The sequence below is a fragment of the Trichomycterus rosablanca genome, chromosome 15 (genome assembly GCF_030014385.1).
Source record: "Trichomycterus rosablanca isolate fTriRos1 chromosome 15, fTriRos1.hap1, whole genome shotgun sequence".
Taxonomy (NCBI): domain Eukaryota; kingdom Metazoa; phylum Chordata; class Actinopteri; order Siluriformes; family Trichomycteridae; genus Trichomycterus; species Trichomycterus rosablanca.
The window spans coordinates 28,384,701-28,410,748 of record NC_086002.1 but is presented as its reverse complement, the minus strand read 5'-3'; the positions used below and the strand labels follow the sequence as shown (position 1 = coordinate 28,410,748).

The 26,048-nt window shown below is 39.3% G+C and overlaps 4 non-coding genes and 2 pseudogenes across 4 annotated transcripts; 1 reads left to right on the top strand and 5 right to left on the bottom strand.

Moving 5' to 3' along the window:
- Positions 1-4,984: 4,984 nt before the first annotated feature.
- On the bottom strand, positions 4,985-8,363 carry LOC134328725 (zinc finger protein 850-like; annotated as a pseudogene).
- A 7,491-nt stretch (positions 8,364-15,854) lies between these two features.
- Positions 15,855-15,928, bottom strand: trnai-aau (transfer RNA isoleucine (anticodon AAU)). The gene has a single exon. It is a non-coding gene; the product is annotated as a tRNA-Ile (tRNA).
- Positions 15,929-16,615: 687 nt separating this feature from the next.
- trnak-cuu (transfer RNA lysine (anticodon CUU)) lies at positions 16,616-16,688 on the top strand. The gene has a single exon. It is a non-coding gene; the product is annotated as a tRNA-Lys (tRNA).
- A 173-nt stretch (positions 16,689-16,861) lies between these two features.
- Positions 16,862-16,935, bottom strand: trnan-guu (transfer RNA asparagine (anticodon GUU)). The gene has a single exon. It is a non-coding gene; the product is annotated as a tRNA-Asn (tRNA).
- A 2,556-nt stretch (positions 16,936-19,491) lies between these two features.
- On the bottom strand, positions 19,492-19,608 carry LOC134329666 (5S ribosomal RNA; annotated as a pseudogene).
- A 5,681-nt stretch (positions 19,609-25,289) lies between these two features.
- On the bottom strand, positions 25,290-25,362 carry trnam-cau (transfer RNA methionine (anticodon CAU)). The gene has a single exon. It is a non-coding gene; the product is annotated as a tRNA-Met (tRNA).
- Between the last annotated feature and the right edge of the window lie 686 nt (positions 25,363-26,048).

Here is a 26,048-nt window from a genome sequence, read left to right as displayed (position 1 = left end):
GCTGCATAGCAGAGCCTGGATTTGAACTGACAATCTTCCGGTTGTTGGCGCTCAGTGCCGGCTGTGAGTCTCGCTATTCTTGGGGGACTCTTGGGGACTTGGTCCAATCGCGTTTCAGCTTTCCCCCAAGAATGCCAACAACCGGCCAATCACGATCCTCATCTTTCCCCCAAGGATCGAAGGAGGCGTGACGTCGTGACGTATGTTTTCTGCGCATATCACGCATTCCGATGACGTCACGGTTTCCATGGTAAATAGCGACGCTCATTGCTGCAGCTCCAGTACTAGATTTGCGTCTCTTGGTGCGATATCTAACGCTTTTCTTCTGAGATATCACGAGAATAAAACGCTTTTCATCACACTTTTCCTTGCAAGGATTTGATCTTCTTCGGTAAGTTTATATGTATTTTATATTTTAAAGTTCGTTCGAGTTCATAAGTTGATGCTAACGTTCATTTGCCAGGTCAGTTTATGTTTATTCCTTGAAATGTAACCTCGTGTCAGCCTAAACTTACTTCTAACGATATTTACTGATACTGTTCGTGAATTTTCTTTTGCTTCTCGATGTTTTATAGGGGAATAAATAAAATAAGCTTGCTTGCTTGGTGCACAATTAACTAAAGACATGTGAACAAAACAAGGCTGTAGAAAAGTTATTTCAAATGGTTTAATGCCTTGTTCTAGAGGAAATTACAGTATTATCCACAGTCTGTAATGTATTTCCTCTAAAAGCTAATTCACACCAAGTTAGAAAATGTATTTTTAAAGACGCATTCCTGTTATTGTACGATAAAATACCATAGTTATATTTCAGTTTTTTTTTTATAATGGTTAAAAATACCAAAGTTATATTTCAGGGTTTTTTTTATAATGGTTTAAAATACCATAGTTATATTTCAGTTTTTTTTATAATGTTTTAAAATACCATAGTTATATTTCAGTTTTTTTTTTTATAATGGTTTAAAATACCATAGTTATATTTCAGTTTTTTATAATGGTTTAAAATACCATAGTTATATTTCAGTTTTTTTTTATATTGGTTTAAAATACCAAAGTTATATTTCAGTTTTTTTTTATAATGGTTTAAAATACCATAGTAATATTTCAGTTTTTTTTTATAATGGTTTAAAATACCATAGTTATATTTCAGTTTTTTATAATGGTTTAAAATACCATAGTTATATTTCAGTTTTTTTTTATAATGGTTTAAAATGCCATAGTTATATTTCAGTTTTTTTTATAATGGTTTAAAATACCATAGTTATATTTCAGTTTTTTTTATAATGGTTTAAAATACCATAGTTATATTTCAGTTTTTTATAATGGTTTAAAATACCATAGTTATATTTCAGTTTTTTTTATAATGGTTTAAAATACCATAGTTATAACAAAAGTGAGTACACCCCTCACATTTTAATTGTGCCCAAATGTGTCGTTGTCCCTCCCTGGTGTCATGTGTCAAGGTCCCAGGTGTAAATGGGAGCAGGGCTGTTAAATTTGGTGTTTTGGGTACAATTCTCTCATACTGGCCACTGGATATTCAACATGGCACCTCATGGCAAAGAACTTCTTGAGGATGTGAGAAATAGAATTGTTGCTCTCCACAAAGATGGCCTGGGCTATAAGAAGATTGCTAACACCCTGAAACTGAGCTACAGCATGGTGGCCAATGTCATACAGCGGTTTTCCAGGACAGGTTCCACTCGGAACAGGCTTCGCCAGGGTCGACCAAAGAAGTTGAGTCCACGTGTTCGGCGTCATATCCAGAGGTTGGCTTTAAAAAATAGACACATGAGTGCTGCCAGCATTGCTGCAGAGGTTGAAGACGTGGGAAGTCAGCCTGTCAGTGCTCAGACCATACGCCGCACACTGCATCAACTCGGTCTGCATGGTCGTCATCCCAGAAGGAAGCTGACGCACAAGAAAGCCCACAAACAGTTTGCTGAAGACAAGAACATGGATTACTGGAATGCCCTGTGGTCTGACGAGACCAAGATAAACTTGTTTGGCTCAGATGGTGTCCAGCATGTGTGGCGGCGCCCTGGTGAGAAGTACCAAGACAACTGTATCTTGCCTACAGTCAAGCATGGTGGTGGTAGCATCATGGTCTTGGGCTGCATGAGTGTTGCTGGCACTGGGGAGCTGCAGTTCATTGAGGGAAACATGAATTCCAACATGTACTGTGACATTCTGAAACAGAGCATGATCCCCTCCCTTCGAAAACTGGGCCTCATGGCAGTTTTCCAACAGGATAACGACCCCAAACACAACCTCCAAGATGACAACTGCCTTGCTGAGGAAGCTGAAGGTAAAGGTGATGGACTAAACCCAATTGAGCACCTGTGGCGCATCCTCAAGTGGAAGGTGGAGGAGTTCAAGGTGTCTAACATCCACCAGCTCCGTGATGTCATCATGGAGGAGTGGAAGAGGATTCCAGTAGCAACCTGTGCAGCTTTGGTGAATTCCATGCCCAGGAGGGTTAAGGCAGTGCTGGATAATAATGGTGGTCACACAAAATATTGACACTTTGGGCACAATTTGGACATGTTCACTGTGGGGTGTACTCACTTATGTTGCCAGCTATTTAGACATTAATGGCTGTGTGTTGAGTTATTTTCAGAAGACAGTAAATCTACACTGCTATACAAGCTGTACACTGACTACTCTAAGTTATATCCAAGTTTCATGTCTATAGTGTTGTCCCATGAAAAGATATAATGAAATATTTGCAGAAATGTGAGGGTTGTACTCACTTTTGTGATACACTGTACGTGAGTGCACATCCATATACACATTTATAAGGACAGTTTTTTGGGGATGTGTGACAAGCATTATTGCACATAAAACAGGACCATGTCGTGAACTCGATGAATCTTTACCTTAAAGCTAAATTAATTAATGCAGACAGATGACGTAATATACTCAACTAAATGTATTTATTTAGAATAGATAGGTTGTTCTTTCAGGTCTCCAGCTGCAGCGTTCCGTGCTATCCCTTAGCAAGAGATCAAAACACAGACCAAGAGCAGAGTCCGCGCCAAGTATTCATATTCAGCTCATACCCCTCCGCACTTCTGCCTTTCTTTTTTATTTTTGCTCTGTGAAAACGGCAGATGTTCTTATCCACTTGCTTGCACTTCAAGGTCGTTATTCCACACAAAGAACATCCCGTTCTTCGTGCCTCACTTTGTGAGCTTGAGCACATGCGCACAAAAACAAGATGTTTTCAGTTCACAGAACCTTTTGCACTGTTCAGTCATGATTATATGGAGCAATGCTTTTCGTACTTTGATAAGTCAATTTTAATTCTTACACTACCTAAAGAATTATGTAAGAAACATAAGTCTATTATCTAGTACACTATCTAGTGCACTAAGTAAAAAACATAAATTCTTCTCTAATATACAATCTAGTGCAATATGTAGGGAACATAAATCTATTATCTTTCACACTATTTAGTGCACTATGTAGTACACATTAATGTGTTTGTGACACAGACAGTTAGCTGAGTAGCTCAGTTAGCAGCTCCTAAAAGTTCTGTTATCACCCAAATCCGTTGGTGTGTGCGAGAGGTTTTATTTTTATTATTTTTGGGGTGGGGGGATTATCTGGTCTGAGGGTACCTCCCTGAAATGAGTTTTTGCAACTTGAGATGTCCAACACTCAGTCCTATACGTTCTTCTGAGCAGTTTCTCTAATGTAATGTTTTGTTTTCCAACATGCTTCTCTAACTCTGTTCTTTCTTATACCTTTTGTAATCTATGAATCTGAGTTTGACTGTTTCCTGTGTATTACAGTGTTTACAGAGTCCAGTGGGGCGATTCCCTATTCTGTGTAATGTTTGAATCCGGCACTGATGTGACTGTCGCCTCATCCTTCAACCTGCTTAGGAAACTAGTTTTTCTGCTCATTTGAGAGGTCACGGTCATCCTGATCCACTTATGAAAACTGTTTTTCACATGTTGACTCAGATGTTACTTATAAAACTTGTTCCTCACATACCTGAGCAGTTGCTACAGTCTGAGCAAATGGTCACCTGTCATAACATTGTATACCAATGAGATGTGTCTGTGTCAGAGGCAGGGCGTTTAAAAAGTAGCATTAAAAGGTAATGAAACAGTGGCCTCTTTTTAAAGGTCAAAAAGTACCCCAAACTGTTAGTTCATGTCAAGGGAATATTTGGTCTGGGGGATGCACCAAAAACAGATCTGCCTTGAGTTAGAAGCTGCTAGAACATGGCTGACACAGATTCTATGGATGTTTGTTCTGCTCTTAGGTATTAGGAATAAGTGTGTGAGAAGTGAGAAGTTTTATGGAGAAAACTGTTTGACATTAAAGCATCAAGCAAATGCAAAATAAGTTTAATTGCTCCAAAAAGCACAAAATAATTCACCAACATCATGAGTGGTGGTTTTTACAAAAATAATAACCAATAATAAAAAACAATATGCTGGTTTTGGTTGGTCAACGTTTATCTTCATCTTGTCCTGAACATTCTCCTTAGTCACACCAACAACCTGCATGTTCTCCCTCACTACATCCATGAAGCTCCTCTGTGGCCTTCCTGTCCTCCAGCCTGACGGTTCCATCCTTCGTACCCCTCTCCCTATATAACGCTTATACCTCCTCTGCACATGCTCAAACCATCTCAATCTCACCTCACTAACTTCAAAACATCCCACCTGCACTACCCTTATAATAAACTCCCTCCCGATCTTCTCCATCCTCGTCACTAACAATGAGAATCACAGCATCCTCATCTCTGCCACCTCCAGCTCAGTGTCACGGCCTCCAAGCCTTACAACATAGCAGACCTTTATCACATACAAAAGCATCGTTCATCCTCTCACAATCTAAGATTTTGTTAAACAATCTAGTAGTAATCAAATAGGAATTTGTTAAAAACAGAAATATCATTGATTTATTACCATTACAATGATATTAATTCATTAATACAAACAAAAATCAATGTGACCACAAAATATTCTACATTATTAACAAGAAAAAAATAGTTTTAGATTAGGGATGAACTCAAATTTAAATATATGTTAAAAGTGAAAACGATGTAAACTCATAAACCTGGAAATAAAAAAGTTCCTTACCACCACGTTTAGCTGGATGAAGCACCAATTCATCTGACGACGTCACTCACTAACCGTACCACTCACTCAGCTCACTCACTTTCATACTCATTTACACACATTTGTAGCATTTAGTCAACACTTTTATTCAAAACATCTCTTTCAACACTGTGAGCACTGATACGGTTTCTCTCAAGTGTGAATGCGCTGGTGTCTTTTGAGACTACCCTGTTCATTAAAACTCTTCCCACACTGTGAGCACTAATACGGTTTCTCTCCAGTGTGAATGCGCTGGTGTTCTTTGAGAGCACTCTGTGTATTAAAACTCTTTCCACACTGTGAGCACTGATATGGTTTCTCTCCAGCGTGAATTCGCTGGTGTTTTTTGAGATTACTCTGTTGATTAAAACTCTTCCCACACTGTGAGCACTGATACGTTTTTTCTCCAGTGTGAATGCGCTGGTGGATTTTGAGAGCACTTTGTTGATTAAAACTCTTTTCACACTGTGAGCACTGATATGGTTTCTCTCCAGTGTGAATGCGCTGGTGTGATTTGAGATGACTCCGATAATTAAAACTCTTCCCACACTGTGAGCACTGATACGGTTTCTCTCCAGTGTGAATGCGCTGGTGTTTTTTGAGAGCACTCTGTTCAATAAAACTCTTCCCACACTGTGAGCACTGATACGGTTTCTCTCCAGTGTGAATGCGCTGGTGTTTTTTGAGAGCACTCTGTTCAATAAAACTCTTCCCACACTGTGAGCACTGATACGGTTTCTCTCCAGTGTGAATGCGCTGGTGTGATTTGAGATGACTCCGATAATTAAAACTCTTCCCACATTGTGAGCACTGATACGGTTTCTCTCCAGTGTGAATGCGCTGGTGTTTAATGAGATCACTCTGTTCAATAAAACTCTTCCCACACTGTGAGCACTGATACGGTTTCTCTCCAGTGTGAATGCGCTGGTGTGATTTGAGATGACTCCGATAATTAAAACTCTTCCCACATTGTGAGCACTGATACGGTTTCTCTCCAGTGTGAATGCGCTGGTGTTTTATGAAATCACTCTGTTCAATAAAACTCTTCCCACACTGTGAGCACTGATATGGTTTCTCTCCAGTGTGAATGCGCTGGTGTGATTTGAGATGACTCTGATAATTAAAACTCTTCCCACATTGTGAGCACTGATACGGTTTCTCTCCAGTGTGAATGCGCTGGTGTTTAATGAGATCACTCTGTTCAATAAAACTCTTCCCACACTGTGAGCACTGATACGGTTTCTCTCCAGTGTGAATGCGCTGGTGTGATTTGAGATGACTCCGATAAATAAAACTCTTTCCACATTGTGAGCACTGATACGGTTTCTCTCCAGTGTGAATGCGCTGGTGTTTTATGAAATCACTCTGTTCAATAAAACTCTTCCCACACTGTGAGCACTGATATGGTTTCTCTCCAGTGTGAATGCGCTGGTGTGATTTGAGATGACTCCGATAATTAAAACTCTTCCCACACTGTGAGCACTGATACGGTTTCTACCTAGTGTGAATTCGCTGGTGTTTTTTGAGATTACTCTGTTGATTAAAACTCTTCCCACACTGTGAGCACTGATATGGTTTCTCTCCAGTGTGAATGCGCTGGTGTTCTTTGAGAGCACTCTGTGTATTAAAACTCTTTCCACACTGTGAGCACTGATAGGGTTTCTCTCCAGCGTGAATTCGCTGGTGTTTTTTGAGATTACTCTGTTGATTAAAACTCTTCCCACACTGTGAGCACTGATACGGTTTTTCTCCAGTGTGAATGCGCTGGTGGATTTTGAGAGCACTTTGTTGATTAAAACTCTTTTCACACTGTGAGCACTGATATGGTTTCTCTCCAGTGTGAATGCGCTGGTGTGATTTGAGATGACTCCGATAATTAAAACTCTTCCCACACTGTGAGCACTGATACGGTTTCTCTCCAGTGTGAATGCGCTGGTGTTTTTTGAGAGCACTCTGTTCAATAAAACTCTTCCCACACTGTGAGCACTGATACGGTTTCTCTCCAGTGTGAATGCGCTGGTGTTTTTTGAGAGCACTCTGTTCAATAAAACTCTTCCCACACTGTGAGCACTGATACGGTTTCTCTCCAGTGTGAATGCGCTGGTGTGATTTGAGATGACTCCGATAATTAAAACTCTTCCCACATTGTAAGCACTGATACGGTTTCTCTCCAGTGTGAATGCGCTGGTGTTTTATGAAATCACTCTGTTCAATAAAACTCTTCCCACACTGTGAGCACTGATATGGTTTCTCTCCAGTGTGAATGCGCTGGTGTGATTTGAGATGACTCCGATAATTAAAACTCTTCCCACACTGTGAGCACTGATACGGTTTCTCCCTAGTGTGAATTCGCTGGTGTTTTTTGAGATTACTCTGTTGATTAAAACTCTTCCCACACTGTGAGCACTGATACGGTTTCTCTCCAGTGTGAATGCGCTGGTGTTCTTTGAGAGCACTCTGTGTATTAAAACTCTTTCCACACTGTGAGCACTGATAGGGTTTCTCTCCAGCGTGAATTCGCTGGTGTTTTTTGAGATTACTCTGTTGATTAAAACTCTTCCCGCACTGTGAGCACTGATACGGTTTTTCTCCAGTGTGAATGCGCTGGTGGATTTTGAGAGCACTTTGTTGATTAAAACTCTTTTCACACTGTGAGCACTGATATGGTTTCTCTCCAGTGTGAATGCGCTGGTGTGATTTGAGATGACTCCGATAATTAAAACTCTTCCCACACTGTGAGCACTGATACGGTTTCTCTCCAGTGTGAATGCGCTGGTGTTTTTTGAGAGCACTCTGTTCAATAAAACTCTTCCCACACTGTGAGCACTGATACGGTTTCTCTCCAGTGTGAATGCGCTGGTGTGATTTGAGATGACTCCGATAATTAAAACTCTTCCCACATTGTGAGCACTGATACGGTTTCTCTCCAGTGTGAATGCGCTGGTGTTTTATGAGATCACTCTGTTCAATAAAACTCTTCCCACACTGTGAGCACTGAAATGGTTTCTCTCCAGTGTGAATGCGCTGGTGTGATTTGAGATGACTCCGATAATTAAAACTCTTCCCACACTGTGAGCACTGATATGGTTTCTCCCTAGTATGAATGCGCTGGTGTGTTTTGAGATTAGTCTGTTGATTAAAACTCTTCCCACACTGTGAGCACTGATACAGTTTCTCTCCAGTGTGAATGCGCTGGTGTATTTTGAGAGTACTCTGTGTATTAAAACTCTTCCCACACTGTGAGCAGACGTTTCCTTCTTCCTGTGTGAGACCGAGAGACGTGTTAATGCTGACAGTACCAGAGGACGTTTGCTGATTACTGGAGCTTCTGGTGGGCGTCAGATCCTCATGTTCAGTCTTAATCTTCACCAGAGTCTCATATTTAACATGGTTGCAGCTCTTGATGTGATTGTGGAGGTGATTTTGGGTTGGAGAGGAACGTGGACACGAGGAGCAGGATAAATCCTTGTTCAGTTCTGAAGCAGAAAATAATCAGATACATTTATAACATTATAAAAAATCAAATACATTTATAACATTAAAAATCATCAAATACATTTATAACACTATAAATAATAAAATACATTTATAACATTATAAATAATAAATACATTTATAACATTATAAATAATAAAGTACATTTATAACATAATAAATAATCAAATACATTTATAACATTATAAATAATCAAATACATGTATAACATTATAAATCATCAAATACATTTATAACATTATAAATAATCAAATACATGTATAACATTATAAATAATCAAATACATGTATAACATTATAAATAATCAAATACATGTATGCCATTATAAATCATCAAATACATTTATAACATTATAAATAATAAAATACATTTATAGCATTATAAATAATAAATACATTTACAACATTATAAATAATTAAGTACATTTATAACATTATAAATAATCAAATACATTTATAACATTATAAATAATAAAATACATGTATAACATTATAAATAATCTAATACATTTATAACATTATAAATCATCAAATACATTCATAACATTATAAAAAATAAAATACATTTATAACATTATAAATAATAAATACATTTATAACATTATAAATAATAAAGTACATTTATAACATTATAAATAATCAAATACATTTATAACATTATAAATAATAAAATACATGTATAACATTATAAATAATCAAATACATTTATAACATTATAAATAATCAAATACATTTATAACATTATAAATAATCAAATACATTTATAACATTATAAATAATAAAGTACATTTATAACATTATAAATAATAAAGTACATTTATAACATTATAAATAATAAAGTACATTTATAACATTATAAATAATCAAATACATTTATAACATTATAAATAATAAAATACATGTATAACATTATAAATAATCAAATACATTTATAACATTATAAATAATCAAATACATTTATAACATTAGAAATAATCAAATACATTTGTAACATTATAAATAATAAAATACATTTATAACATTATAAATAATAAAGATTGTTAGTAAATGTTAAACTGAGATCTGATGCTAAAGTTCTGTAACGTGATTCATCCTGCATTCATCATTTCCTGCTCACACTGATCTGCATGAGCACAATACAAGCTTTCACTGTATGATGCTTCATCCCAGCTGCCTCTGATTCTATTCAATCAAAATCTTATTTTACTCAAGATAAAAAATATCTTACTGAGTTCATCTTTATCTTCAGGTTCTTCCTTCTTCACAGGCTTCATCTGGAAACCTCCATCCTGTTGGTCCGCTGGGGTGAGGTGTTCCTCACAGGTGACATGTTCCACAGGGATTAAAGATCCTTCACCTGAAATGTCTTTGTTTTGTGAAGAAAAAAAATAAGGTTGTTATTGTTGGTATTAAGCACTTAAGTTAGAACTAACAGACACGTACTTCTATACTATCTGTCAAAAAAGACGATCTATAAACCTTTGTTCAAACAGGGTTTCAGCAGATTTAATAATAATAATAATAACAACAATAATACAACCCCAAATAAAAAACAATACTTGGGACAGTATGGAAAATGGAAAATAATAAATCACAGAGTTTCTTACACTGACTTTGACTTTTATTTGATGTCAGACAGGATGAAGCTGAGATATTTCATCTTTTATCTGCTCAACTTCATTTCATTTATTAATAAACATCCATTCCTGCATTTCAGGTCTGCAACACATTCCAAAAAAGGTTGAGACCGTTCTCTATTGGGGACAGGTCAGGACTGCAGGCAGGCCAGTCCATTACCCATACCCTCTTCTTCCTCAGCCACGCCTTTGTAATGTGTGCAGCAAGCTGTCCATTTTTTCATAAAAAGACCTGAAATGCTGATTCATCTGATCACAATACATGTTTCCGCCTTTGGGCAAGATGGCGGCGCATGCACCCGAGAGTCTCACCAGGCTTAGCGATCTAGTGTTTATTTATTTGCCAATTTACTGCGTTTTCACTTGAATCACTCGTGTGAACTACACATATGACAGACAGACGCTGCTGGACATTAATTTATATCACTTTAAGTGTTGTTTTGGACCGTCCATTCAAGTTCAACCAGCTTCTTCCAGAGGTGAGCAGAACACCGCGTCCAAGCGAGCTGTTCATCACAACAGGAAGAGCCAAAACAGGGGTAAATGTGGAGGTTTGCACGCTAAGCTAAAACTATCTTGTATCTTCCTTGCCAATATGCCATGAGAAAATAAAAATCTGGACCCTGACACAGAAGAGGATCATGGACTGCAGCTAAACCACAGTGTGGTGGAACTGATGAAGAGCTTCTGTGGTGGTGTTTGCCTTTATGTAAACAAAACCTGCTGCATGGACTCTGTCATAGTTAATACCTACTGCTCTGCTGACCTGAAATACCTGGTTATAACGTGTAGACCCGATATAACCAGGTATTATAACCACCAGAGGTTTCCTGCATTGTTACTGCTGCAGTTTATATCCCTCCAGATGCTAATGCTAACGCAGCTATAAAAGACCTTTGTGAACCTTTGTGAGTCTTTATTGTTTCTGGGGACTTTAATCACTGCAGTTTAAGATCTGGACGTCCAAAGTTTCATCAGAAGGGGACTAAAAATTTTGGACCAAGTTTACACAAATGTTGCTGATGCCTTCAAAGCTACACCCCTCCCCCACCTGAGTTAGTCTGATCACCTGTCTTTGTTCCTGCTCCCCAAGTACACCCCAGTCATCAGACGTCTGATACCCACAATAAGGACAGTTAAGATCTGGACGGAAGCTGCAGACTCATCTCTCCAGGACCATCAGCACAAACAATCATGTATATATTGATTATATCAGCTTATATACTCGACTTTATTTATTCTCATTCATTACCCAATCATTCAGCCACTTGTATTCACCTGGCATTACTCTGTAATTATATACTAGTCTACACACTGTACAGTCAGCATTATCTGTTTAATATTCTTTACTTCTGTCTCCTCATTTCACTCACCTGCTCACTTATGCACTAAAACTACACAAATATTACAAGTAATTCAGACATGACCAAATTAGGAGAAATTATTTTATAAAAACGTTATAAAAAAATCTTACTGAGTTTATCTGTATCTTCAGGTTCTTCCTTCTTCACAGGCTTCATCTGGAAACCTCCACACTGTTGGTCCTCTGAGAAGAGCAGTTCCACAGAAGCAACAAGTTCCGGAGGGATTAAAGTGACTTCACCTGAAATTCATCAATATGAGAAGAAGAAACTCAACAACTGGAGGAAACTGAAGGTTGTGGGTTTGATTTTACAATCACAAATAATTCCTAATTAGATTAAAACTCAAATCCAGACTGGAGTGTAGCAGCACAGGACAGTACAGTACAGTACAGGTTCTAATCCCACTATCCACTTTCTCTTATTACTGATTAGTGACTCCAATACTAACCACACTGTACTGTACCATACTGTACTGTACCATACTGTACTGTACCATACTATACTGTACTGTACCACACTGTACTGTACCATACTGTACTGTACCATACTATACTGTACCATACTGTACTGTACCATACTGTACTGTACCACACTGTACTGTACCACACTGTACTGTACCATACTGTACCATACTGTACTGTTCCATACTGTATTGTACCACACTGTACTGTACCACACTGTACTGTACCATACTGTACTGTTCCATACTGTACTGTACCATACTGTACTGTACCACACTGTACTGTACCATACTGTACTGTTCCATACTGTACTGTACCATACTGTACTGCACCATACTGTACTGCACCATACTGTACTGTACCACACTGTACTGTACCATACTGTACTGTACCATACTGTACTGTACTGTACCATACTGTACTGTACCACACTGTACTGTACCATACTGTACTGTTCCATACTGTACTGTACCATACTGTACTGTACCATACTGTACCATCCTGTACTGTACCATACTGTACTGTTCCATACTGTACTGTACCGTACTGTACTGTACTGTACCATACTGTACTGTACCATCCTGTACTGTACCATACTGTACTGTACCATACTGTACTGTTCCGTACTGTACTGTACCATACTGTACTGTACCACACTGTACTGTACCATACTGTACTGTACCATCCTGTACTGTACCATCCTGTACTGTACCTCACTGTACTGTACTGTACCATACTGTACCACACTGTACTGTACCATACTGTACTGTTCCATACTGTACTGTACCATACTGTACTGTACCATACTGTACCATCCTGTACTGTACCATACTGTACTGTACCTCACTGTACTGTACCATACTGTACTGTACCATACTGTACTGTTCCATACTGTACTGTACCATACTGTACTGTACCATACTGTACTGTACCACACTGTACTGTACCATACTGTACTGTACCATACTATACTGTACCGTACCACACTGTACTGTACCATACTGTACTGTACCATACTGTACTGTACCACACTGTACTGTACCATACTGTACTGTTCCATACTATACTGTACCATACTGTACTGTACCACACTGTACTGTACCATACTGTACTGTACCATACTGTACCATACTGTACTGTTCCATACTGTACTGTACCACACTGTACTGTACCATACTGTACTGTTCCATACTGTACTGTACCATACTGTACTGTACCACACTGTACTGTACCATACTGTACTGTACCATACTGTACCATACTGTACTGTTCCATACTGTACTGTACCACACTGTACTGTACCATACTGTACTGTACCATACTGTACTGTTCCATACTGTACTGTACCATACTGTACTGTACCACACTGTACTGTACCATACTGTACTGTACCATACTGTACTGTACCACACTGTACTGTACCTCACTGTACTGTACCATACTGTACTGTACCACACTGTACTGTACCACACTGTACTGTACTATACTGTACCATACTGTACTGTACCATACTGTACTGTTCCATACTGTACTGTACCATACTGTACTGTTCCATACTGCACTGTACTTCACTGTACTGTACCTCACTGTACTGTACCACACTGTACTGCACCATACTGTACTGTACCACACTGTAATGTACCATACTGTACCATACTGTACTGTACCATACTGTACCACACTGTAATGTACCATACTGTACTGTACCATACTGCACTGTACTATACTGTACTGTACCATACTGCACTGTACCACACTGTACTGTACCATACTGTACTGTACCACACTGCACTGTATCATGCTTCATATTTACTTACAGAAGAAATCATCATCATCTTCATCCTCCTCCTTTTGTATTATTTTCTTCTGGAATTCTTCATTTTGTAGATCCACAGGGGTGACGTGTCCCTCTTCTGCTGACTGCATTATTAAAGTTCTAATAGACAGATAGACAGATAGATAGATGTGCTGTATTCATAATTAAAGGTTTGTCATCCTATTATTTTAAATTCCTACAGTAAAATTATCTAAAAATCACAAGATTAGTACTAGAGTAAAATGTTCTTTATGATCATAGGGGTGACACCTGATAACAATTTGATTTCAAATTTTTGATTTTCAAAAAGTGGTATTAACACAACCGAACAGACATTCACATGAGTTTGAGATCCGATCACAACTAATTCCTCCAGTAAAAATGTCTGAAATGTATTTCGTTAATGACAGAGTCGATGCTCTTCTTGAATTGAGTGGATTTTATGCATCAGAACATGGTAAATAATGTTTATTAAACTGTAAACAGCAGTTTTACCCTCTTCAACGCTTCGGGTACCGTAATACATGGTTTAGACGCGCAGTAAACAGTTTACTTCATCAAGCTAGTACACAATTAAAGACGCTCGCTTACACGTTTCACCTGACTGTGACTATAAAGCTCTACAAACCACCTGTAAACAAAGTTTTAAAATATCACGTGTTTATATAAAAATGTGAGATTTAATCATAAAGAAACTCAATCAGTTCCGCTCAATTCATTCATTTAGATGGATCGGTTCAAATGAATCGGTTCATCAGTACTGAATCATGTGTGATGCTAACAGGTAGCGGAGCAGCTAATAGTTTGTGTGTTTAAATGAAACTGGAGTTAAAGCTCCTCAAATCCTCACAGTGATGTTTTATTATGAACTCTAGGTTTATTATGAATTAGAATGTAGTTATAATAAAATATAAAGGTTATAATTAAATACATATTTTACTTACAGATGAGGCTCTACAGTACAAACACAGCAGCTTCTTGTTCTTCTTATGATGGTTAATGGCGGATGGCAGAAAAACTTAAGACGCACCAGCGCCACCAACTGGACTGGAGTTGAACAGCAGCTTAGTAATAATAAATCTCCACTAGCACATCTGTATCTCTCTATTGCCGAAGAGTTAATATGTGTCTTCATCACTTCATGTATCTATACGTATCTATTCTATTAATATTCATAAGCATGCACACACACACGCACACACACACACACACACACACACACATGCTTCCACGTTCACATGTTTTTGCTGTATGTGTTATGTAGATAATATTTAGGTGATTTGATGTATTTTTATGTTGTTGAGCTTTGAATGTTATTTTTGCTTCACTGTATGTATGGTGCATCATTAAACTGTTATACATTATTTTATTCTATTTTGTTAGATGAGATGGTTTGTCTTTGTATTTTAAATGACAGCTAACGATAGTGATCCGACTCTTTTAAGTATTGTGTATAACATATAAAATGTTGACTTCATCAAAAAGAATCGACTCCCTTAGCTTCCAACTGTTCATTGCTGAGTACAATCAAATTAGTGAATCGACTCTTTCGAGTCTATTCATGTCGTTTGACTTAAAGAACCGGATTAAGGAATCGACTCGTTTGATTCATTTGAACGCGCAGACTCTCTCGCTCTCCCCCTGTGCGCTTCTCAAACTGAACTGCGTCTTTCTGTACATGAGGAAGAATCTATGTAGAGATCTCAAATAACATGAACCTGAAGGTCTGAACTTACATTGTAGAAAAGAAAAACGAGCCAGTAGCAGCAGTGTGCACATTAAACCATTTACAGAAGGGTCATTAAGTTTAGTAAATTGAGATAATGGCATGTTTCTGACCTGAATGAGAGGGGCAGTAAAAAAATCTCACACTGTCAGAGACAATGTTTGAAGTCCAGGTTAATAGTACCTGCTAGTTAGAGAAGAATCACTTGTTTGTTAGTTGAAGTCCAAAAGTGGGTGTGGCCCGTACGGGGATCGAACCCGCGACCTTAGCGTTATTAGCACCACGCTCTAACCAACTGAGCTAACCGGCCAGTACATCTATTCTCTCTTTAGATCTTTGTACATAATTCTACACTGACCCAGTTCAACAGCTGAAACAGACTTTCTTAATACACATCTAAGAGGTTTTGTGGGTTCTTCTATGTGTGAACTATCTAAACTATATATTTCTTAAAGTTCTTGACTGAGTTTAATGTCACCAACCAGTGAGTGGAGCAGATACGACTCAGGTCCTGCACACAGTAAGTAGTGCTGATACACAGTACCAGCCTGCACACCAGAGGGGCTCCAAACATCAAGTTATCACTCATTAAATCATGTAGTTTGTGAACTTTGTGGAATGAATGTAGGATTTATACATGTAGATTCTGGGTTTTAGGAAGTTGAGCTACTGTTAATAATTTTTCAATTGAACTAAAAACAACCTGAATTGATATTTTAATTTACAAGCAAATGTAAAGTATATTTCTATATGAAGAGCATCTGTTTCCAGATAATATACACTGAGGTGTAAAGCATAATGGAGCGGGTTCAGTAATTGTGTAGTACAGTAGTTTAAAAGTGACAGTAAGTCTGTGTCTGTTTCTGTTACTTATTCTGAATTGTGTTTGTTTGTAAACTGTGAAGTAGTTCTTAATCTGGTCGTGATGTTAGTGAATTAAACCTACATCTCTCTGATGATCTGACCGATGAGCTGTCTGTTCTGACCTGCTGCTTAAGCCCGGCTAGCTCAGTCGGTAGAGCATGAGACTCTTAATCTCAGGGTCGTGGGTTCGAGCCCCACGTTGGGCGAGTATCTTCATTTAACATTTACAGAAACCAAAACAGCCGGTCTCCAGTGACTTATCAGGTGGATATTTGTGCTTGTAGGACTGTTGTTTACTGGATGTTTTTAGTTACTTATTTCCACTATACTGTGGGATTACATGTTGTTGTGTCTGGCAGGCAGGTTGATAAAAGGCACTCGTCCCTGGGTGGGCTCGAACCACCAACCTTTCGGTTAACAGCCGAACGCGCTAACCGATTGCGCCACAGAGACACGCACAGCTCTTTCACATGACTTGCTAATGTTTACTTCATGCTAATAAACAGTATAACATTTTACTTACGTGTCCAGCCCTGCTACACAAACTGTCATTTTTGTCCCTGTTAAAAACTTTAGCTTAGTTAAAGCAAATAAAGACACATTTAAAATGTTCATCTTTTATTACAGGTTTAAAGTTGCATAAAACAAATGTTTGTACAAATAATAAAAAACCAAAGTACAAAATAAACATTTCACTTATTTTAATGATCTCACAAATCACTTCTCAGTTTTAAAGGTCAAAGGCAGCAGCATCTTTTAGATCAGAACATCTATTAACATTAAATATCACTAAAGAGGAAATCCTGAAGACAGCAATGTAAACCTTTCGTTTATATAAAGTAAAGTTACATAGTTGATCCATGGTAAAAAAAGAACCCACAGCTCAGCACAATGGTTAAACTGCACAACCCAACAAGTTAAAATAACCCATCATGTGCAAGGACGGATTAAGGATAGTTTGGGCCCCTGGGCAAAGAGTTGCCCAGGGCAACCTAAAGTGAGCTCACTGTTGGACATATTGTCAGGCATGAAAAGAACATCAAATAGCTCAGTTAAGTGTGTGTATGCATTCAAACGGTGGTTGAGACAGGACACAAGTTTGTCAATGACAACATTGAAAGTTTCGATCCGAAACTTGTCCTTTCCGTTAAATGCTACACCTGGCTCTGCACTATCATCAGACATAATTTTGCGCTTCTTTGTACGCTGGAGGTCATGCCTGTACTCTTGGGAGACAGCAGTGGTGACATTTAAAGCTGCCCCTTCAAACACCTCAAAGTTATCTCTCTGTGCTGCCACAAAGTCTCGTAAAGACAAGAGAAGTTGTGTAGCTGTACATATGTCAATATCATGCTTCTGCAGCTGCAGGCTTGTGGCTTGGAACCTCTGTAGTATTGTGTCCCAGAAGTATGCCATGAAGGCCATCTCCAACCTGTCCAATTTGTCACAGAGTGCAGAGGCTTCACTTCGAGTTACAAATTTCTCCTCCATATCATTCAATGCCTCTCTCAGTTGTGCATAATATTTCCAAAGAGCCTTAGTTGACTCAGCTTCATCGAGTACCTGACAGTGATTTCAGTGTGAGTTTGATATCAGTATCACTGAAAACCTTTCCCCACCTGTGTGTAGATGATGCACAAAATGTGTACATTGCCTGTACAAAGTCAAAAAAACGTCCAACTTCTGGGCTACTGTCAACAGCATTGACACCAACTAAATTCAGTGAATGTGCTGCACAGGGGACATAACAAATCAAAGGGTTTCTTTGTTTAAGATGAGCTTGGACTCCATTGTACTTTCCCGACATGTTACTTGCATTATCATATGACTGGCCCCTACAGTTGGATAAGTCTAGGCCCAGATTCTCCACCATAGCAACGACACACTCTGCCAAACTGTCCCCACTATGGTTTTCAATAGGCTCAAAAGCTAGAAAACGCTCAACTACATGGCCGTCATTATTAACAAACCTGAAAATAAAAGTAAGTTGGTCCACATGAGCAAGGTCTGGAGTGGAGTCAACTATAACAGAGAAGTATTTTGGCTAGGGCCTAAAAGCATGGCTAGGGGCCCCAAGAGGCCCTGGGGTCAAAGTCCCTAATAGTCAGAGGATCCTTAAAATGGAGGGCCCTCGGAAATAAAAATATATTGTATCATAAATGTTTTGGGCCAGGGCCCCCCCGGGGCCCCCCTCCCTCAAGGGCCCCTGGGAGCTGGCCCCACTGGCCCGGTCAGTAATCCAGCCATGATCATGTGTTCTGTCCAATATTTACACAGTGCTGGGTTGCCAAATAACACTTTATCGCCTACTTTCGGCCTTTTCTTTCCTCTGCAGGTCTACAACACGTTACAAAAACACTTACGACAGAAAAGTCATAAACACTCTTTAATTTTTATATATTATAAAATCTGTACCCAAGTAACAAGCTGTGATTTATTTCTAGCACCAGTAGATGGAGACGATGTCTGTACAACATGTTGAACTTCACCAGGGCCGGAGTGCGCCCCTTTTTCAGCCCGGGAGTTTCATGCCCAAACCCGGCCCACATTTTTTCCAATTTAAATGAATTCGTTATAATAATTAGACGCTGTAGATGTACATGTACAAGTACATGCATTTTAAGTTACTTTATATGTTTATAGTTAAATAAAGTTCAACATACAAAGAAAAGTGCAGTCTTTTTTGCTTTTTTGGGGATCGAGTGGATTGGATATTAGTGGAACACGCTTTAGCCATAGGTCTCCGCATCATCTTAAAACTTTCACGAACTTTGGATCTAAGTGTCAAGATTATTTTTCCCAGCCGGCCCATCGGGAATCCTCCCGAATCTCCAGATTAGCCACTCCGGACCTGAACTTCACTTTAAAAGTCAGTTGAATGTGTTTTACTGTAGTAAGAATGAAAGTTTGAGCTGATCTTTGTGTCATTGTGTAGCTTTGATGAAGAAAAAGCCGCTGGGTCAGTGTGTAACAGGAGGTTTGGAGTGAAGGTGGGTGTGTGTGGATAAAAGCTTACAGCAGCTGGTATTCCCAGGCGGTCTCCCATCCAAGTACTAATCAGGCCCGACACTGCTTAGCTTCCGAGATCAGACGAGATCGGGTGTTCTCAGGGTGGTTCTCTGAAGCCAAAATCAAAGATGAACAGGGTGATATTCTTACTTTCAGTGATTAAATTACTCAGGTTAGAAAGTCCTGAAACACAGCACATGCTCACCTGACTCGCTCTCAACCATGCCGCCTTTAATCGTTAAGGTGTGTGTGGCCCATACAAGGATCAAACCCACAACATTGGCGTCATTAGCACCACGCTCTAACCAACTGAGCTAACCGGCCAGTTCAGCTGTTTGCTTTAGATCTTTGTACATAATTCTACACTAACTCCATTCAACCAGCTGCATGGCAGCACAAAAACCATTTGAGATTCTGCACACGTTTAGTGAAGATCTGTAAAAATGAGCATCGCCTAAACTAAATTTGGTTGTTACTGCACCAGAAATGCAGCAGTTTCATATTACTGTAATGATCCGAGATCTCAGTCCGACTGTCTAGTCATTTCTTATGTTCAGACTTTCTTAATACACATCTAACAGGTTTTGTGGGTATATATATATATATATATATACATATATATATATATATATATATATATACAGTGTATCACAAAAGTGAGTACACCCCTCACATTTCTGCAAATATTTTATTATATCTTTTTATGGGACAACACTATAGACATGAAACTTGGATATAACTTAGAGTAGTCAGTGTACAACTTGTATAGCAGTGTAGATTTACTGTCTTCTGAAAATAACTCAACACACAGCCATTAATGTCTAAATGGCTGGCAACATAAGTGAGTACACCCCACAGTGAACATGTCCAAATTGTGCCCAAAGTGTCAATATTTTGTGTGACCACCATTATTATCCAGCACTGCCTTAACCCTCCTGGGCATGGAATTCACCAGAGCTGCACAGGTTGCTACTGGAATCCTCTTCCACTCCTCCATGATGACATCACGGAGCTGGTGGATGTTAGACACCTTGAACTCCTCCACCTTCCACTTGAGGATGCGCCACAGGTGCTCAATTGGGTTTAGTCCATCACCTTTACCTTCAACTTCCTCAGCAAGGCAGTTGTCATCTTGGAGGTTGTGTTTGGGGTCGTTATCCTGTTGGAAAACTGCCATGAGGCCCAGTTTTCGAAGGGAGGGGATCATACTCTGTTTCAGAATGTCACAGTACATGTTGGAATTCATGTTTCCCTCAATGAACTGCAGCTCCCCAGTGCCAGCAACACTCATGCAGCCCAAGACCATGATGCTACCACCACCATGCTTGACTGTAGGCAAGATACAGTTGTCTTGGTACTTCTCACCAGGGCGCCGCCACACATGCTGGACACCATCTGAGCCAAACAAGTTCATCTTGGTCTCGTCAGACCACAGGGCATTCCAGTAATCCATGTTCTTGGACTGCTTGTCTTCAGCAAACTGTTTGCTGCCTTTCTTGTGCGTCAGCTTCCTTCTGGGATGATGACCATGCAGACCGAGTTGATGCAGTGTGCGGCGTATGGTCTGAGCACTGACAGGCTGACCTCCCACGTCTTCAACCTCTGCAGCAATGCTGGCAGCACTCATGTGTCTATTTTTTAAAGCCAACCTCTGGATATGACGCCGAACACGTGGACTCAACCTCTTTGGTCGACCCTGGCGAAGCCTGTTCCGAGTGGAACCTGTCCTGGAAAACCGCTGTATGACCTTGGCCACCGTGCTGTAGCTCAGTTTCAGGGTGTTAGCAATCTTCTTATAGCCCAGGCCATCTTTGTGGAGAGCAACAATTCTATTTCTCACATCCTCAGAGAGTTCTTTGCCATGAGGTGCCATGTTGAATATCCAGTGGCCAGTATGAGAGAATTGTACCCAAAACACCAAATTTAACAGCCCTGCTGCCCATTTATACCTGGGACCTTGACACATGACACCAGGGAGGGACAACGACACATTTGGGCACAATTTGGACATGTTCACTGTGGGGTGTACTCACTTATGTTGCCAGCTATTTAGACATTAATGGCTGTGTGTTGAGTTATTTTCAGAAGACAGTAAATCTACACTGCTATACAAGCTGTACACTGACTACTCTAAGTTATATCCAAGTTTCATGTCTATAGTGTTGTCCAATGAAAAGTTATAATGAAATATTTGCAGAAATGTGAGGGGTGTACTCACTTTTGTGATACACTGTATATATATATATATATATATATATATATATATATATACAGTGTATCACAAAAGTGAGTACACCTCTCACATTTTTGCAGATATTTAAGTATATCTTTTCATGGGACAACACTGACAAAATGACACTTTGACACAATGAAAAGTAGTCTGTGTGCAGCTTATATAACAGTGTAAATTTATTCTTCTCTCAAAATAACTCAATATACAGCCATTAATGTCTAAACCACCGGCAACAAAAGTGAGTACACCCCTTAGTGAAAGTTCCTGAAGTGTCAATATTTTGTGTGGCCACCATTATTTCCCAGAACTGCCTTAACTCTCCTGGGCATGGAGTTTACCAGAGCTTCACAGGTTGCCACTGGAATGCTTTTCCACTCCTCCATGACGACATCACGGAGCCGGCGGATATTCGAGACTTTGCGTTCCTCCACCTTCCGCTTGAGGATGCCCCAAAGATGTTCTATTGGGTTTAGGTCTGGAAACATGCTTGGCCAGTCCATCACCTTTACCCTCAGCCTCTTCAATAAAGCAGTGGTCGTCTTAGAGGTGTGTTTGGGGTCATTATCATGCTGGAACACTGCCCTGCGACCCAGTTTCCGGAGGGAGGGGATCATGCTCTTCTCAGTATTTCACAGTACATATTGGAGTTCATGTGTCCCTCAATGAAATGTAACTCCCCAACACCTGCTGCACTCATGCAGCCCCAGACCATGGCATTCCCACCACCATGCTTGACTGCAGGCATGACACACTTATCTTTGTACTCCTCACCTGATTGCCGCCACACATGCTTGAGACCATCTGAACCAAACAAATTAATCTTGGTCTCATCAGACCATAGGACATGGTTCCAGTAATCCATGTCCTTTGTTGACATGTCTTCAGCAAACTGTTTGCGAGCTTTCTTGTGTAGAGACTTCAGAAGAGGCTTCCTTCTGGGGTGACAGCCATGCAGACCAATTTGATGTAGTGTGCGGCGTATGGTCTGAGCACTGACAGGCTGACCCCCCACCTTTTCAATCTCTGCAGCAATGCTGACAGCACTCCTGCGCCTGTCTTTCAAAGACAGCAGCTGGATGTGACGCTGAGCACGTGCACTCAGCTTCTTTGGACGACCAACACGAGGTCTGTTCTGAGTGGACCCTGCTCTTTTAAAACGCTGGATGATCTTGGCCACTGTGCTGCAGCTCAGTTTCAGGGTGTTGGCAATCTTCTTGTAGCCTTGGCCATCTTCATGTAGCGCAACAATTCGTCTTTTAAGATCCTCAGAGAGTTCTTTGCCATGAGGTGCCATGTTGGAACTTTCAGTGACCAGTATGAGAGAGTGTGAGAGCTGTACTACTAAATTGAACACACCTGCTCCCTATGCACACCTGAGACCTAGTAACACTAACAAATCACATGACATTTTGGAGGGAAAATGACAAGCAGTGCTCAATTTGGACATTTAGGGGTGTAGTCTCTTAGGGGTGTACTCACTTTTGTTGCCGATGGTTTAGACATTAATGGCTGTATTTTGAGTTATTTTGAGGGAAGAATAAATTTACACTGTTATATAAGCTGCACACAGACTACTTTTCATTGTGTCAAAGTGTCATTTTGTCAGTGTTGTCCCATGAAAAGATATACTTAAATATCTGCAGAAATGTGAGGGGTGTACTCACTTTTGTGATACACTGTATATATAATGTATGTGTGAGTGTTCAATTCCCAGGTGGAGCGGTCGGGGTTCTTTCTATGTGGAGTTTGCATGTTCTCCCTGTATCTGTGTGGATTTCCTCCGGATGCTTCGGTTTCCTCCCACAGTCCATAGATGTGCAAGTGAGGTGAATTGGAGATACTGAATTGTCCATGACTGTTTGTCTTTTATTCATTATCAAATGTTATGTCAGACCATCATAAATTTTCCTGTCAATTGATTAATTTGATGTTACAGTATTAACATGTCTTTCTCCAAAAAAACATATTTGTTGTAAATGCGAGGAGGAACTTTGATTTTTTTTTTATTCGTATGTTTATTATAGCAGGTTATCAAGACTTAAAGTCATTACAGAATTTATCAGTGTCAAGCTGGCAGCAATGGGGTATGAAATATATATGCTGTTCAGTTCAAAACCTTGTATCGCGTTACAAAAGAAAAAAAAAATTCCATTTGAAGTCAAATGTAAAAAGATTTTATTTCAAGTCTTTTTAACACCATTCAAGTGGTCTATTTATCATGAAATGAATACTAAACAACTGCCAGATTCACAAAACATGAGAAACAGCAAAAACTGTTTTACACACTCAATGAATTATTTAGGTGGTGGATCATTCTCAGCACTACAGTGACACTGACATGGTGGTGGTGTGTTAGTGTGTGTTGTGCTGGTATGAGTGGATCAGACACTGCTGGAGTTTTTAAACACCTCAGTCAGTGCTGGACTGAGAATCGTCCACCAACCAAAAATATCCAACCAACAGCGCCACGTGGGCAGCGTCCTGTGACCACTGATGAAGGTCTAGAAGATGACCAACTAAAAAAAGCAGCAATAGATTAGCGATCTTCTCTGACTTTACATCTACAAGGTGGAACAACTAGGTAGGAGTGTCTAATAGAGTGGACAGTGAGTATAGGACACGGTATTTAAAAACTCCAGCAGCACTGCTGTGTCTGATCCACTCATACCAGCACAACACACACTAACACACCACCACCATGTCAGCGTCACTGCAGTGCTGAGAATGATCCACCACCTAAATAATACCTGCTCTGTGGGGGTCCTGGTCATCAAGAACAAAAAGGAGGCTATCACAGTATAGAAAGAAACAAATGAACTACAGTCTGTAATTGTAGAACTGATAAAATAATCTAAATATAAAGTGTAGATATAAAAGGTATGTTTACATAATGAAGAGGCTTTTGTTGGCTTTTTATGCTTTTGTTTAAAAACAGAAAGAGTATAAACTATAATATATATTTACAATATTTAAATGTACACGTTCTTTAAAAAATTGCAGACAAAAACGAATGTCAGCCATGTTTATTTTTCTGTGAGAGAAGAGATGCCGCAATGAATTCTGGGATTGCCTTCATTACTAAGGACGCTTCCGATTCTCACACGTTCTTAAGTCAAAATAACATTGAAATATTAAGATGCCTCAGTAGTGAGCTTAATAAGGCATCTGGGATTTGGAACAGGTGTATAGCTGCTATTTTGTTTGCATAGTTTATTTGTTTTTTTTTAATAATATTTACTACTTAAAGATTGTGAAATAAAATATTAAATGACCCATTTTGTCAATCCTGTTAATTCCCTTATGTGATATTGAAGCTTTCTTAGTTTAATGCTCAGTTTCAACCAAGTACAAAGATGTAGCTTGTCATAATGTTTTGTATCCCTTGTAGGCACCACCATTTCTCACAGATAAGCCTCTTATTTAGAGTAAGATACGTGCATTATTAATATTATTAATAATGTGGTGAAAATTCCTGCTTTTTTTGAAAGTCACTAAATGACATGAAACCAGTCTGCTAACTGGGCTTAGATTCGGCACAGTAACTAAATTGGTCCCTCAAGGACCTTGCCCCGTGTGAGGATCGAACTCACGCCCTTCAGATTATGAGACTGATGCGCTACCTACTGCGCTAACGAGGCTGACAAAGACATGTAGAGACATCAAAATCCGACCGTTTCATTGGCTGAAGTTTAAGCACAATATTGAAAAACAGAATCTAAATCTAAGCATCAAGGCAGTTGAGGGACCAGTTTAGTTGCAGCCCAGTTAGCAGACTGGTTTCATGTCATTTAGTGACTTTCATCAGCACTGTAAATAGAACAGGTAGTGAACATACATCTACAGATCTTCAGAAGGGTGGGAGTTTTATTCTCATCTTGTTCTTGATGCTTACATTTAGATTCTGCTTTTCAGTATTGTACCTAAACTTCAGCCGAAGTACTTAGACAGTGATTCCATCAGGTTTTGGTGCTAAGTTAACAGTTAGCACCTTGCCATTCAAAACCATGGGGTGGGTTGGCATAACGCGCAAGCATGTCAATATAATATCTCTGTGTACCGAATACGGTTACATTCACTGACAAGCCTGAACTTGCAAAAAAAAAAACACACTTGTGCAAGTTTATAGAATATAATATTATCTCCCTCTCTCTGTGTGTGTGTGTGTGTGTGTGTGTGTGTGTGTGTGTGTGTGATGTGTTTCGGATTTGAATTCCGACAATAAACAGCTTTTATTATGACTGATTCATTCCCCGTACTGATGTGAAGCAGATTGGGTGTATTACAGCCGATAAGAACACCACAAAAATGAAAACATATTAAACAT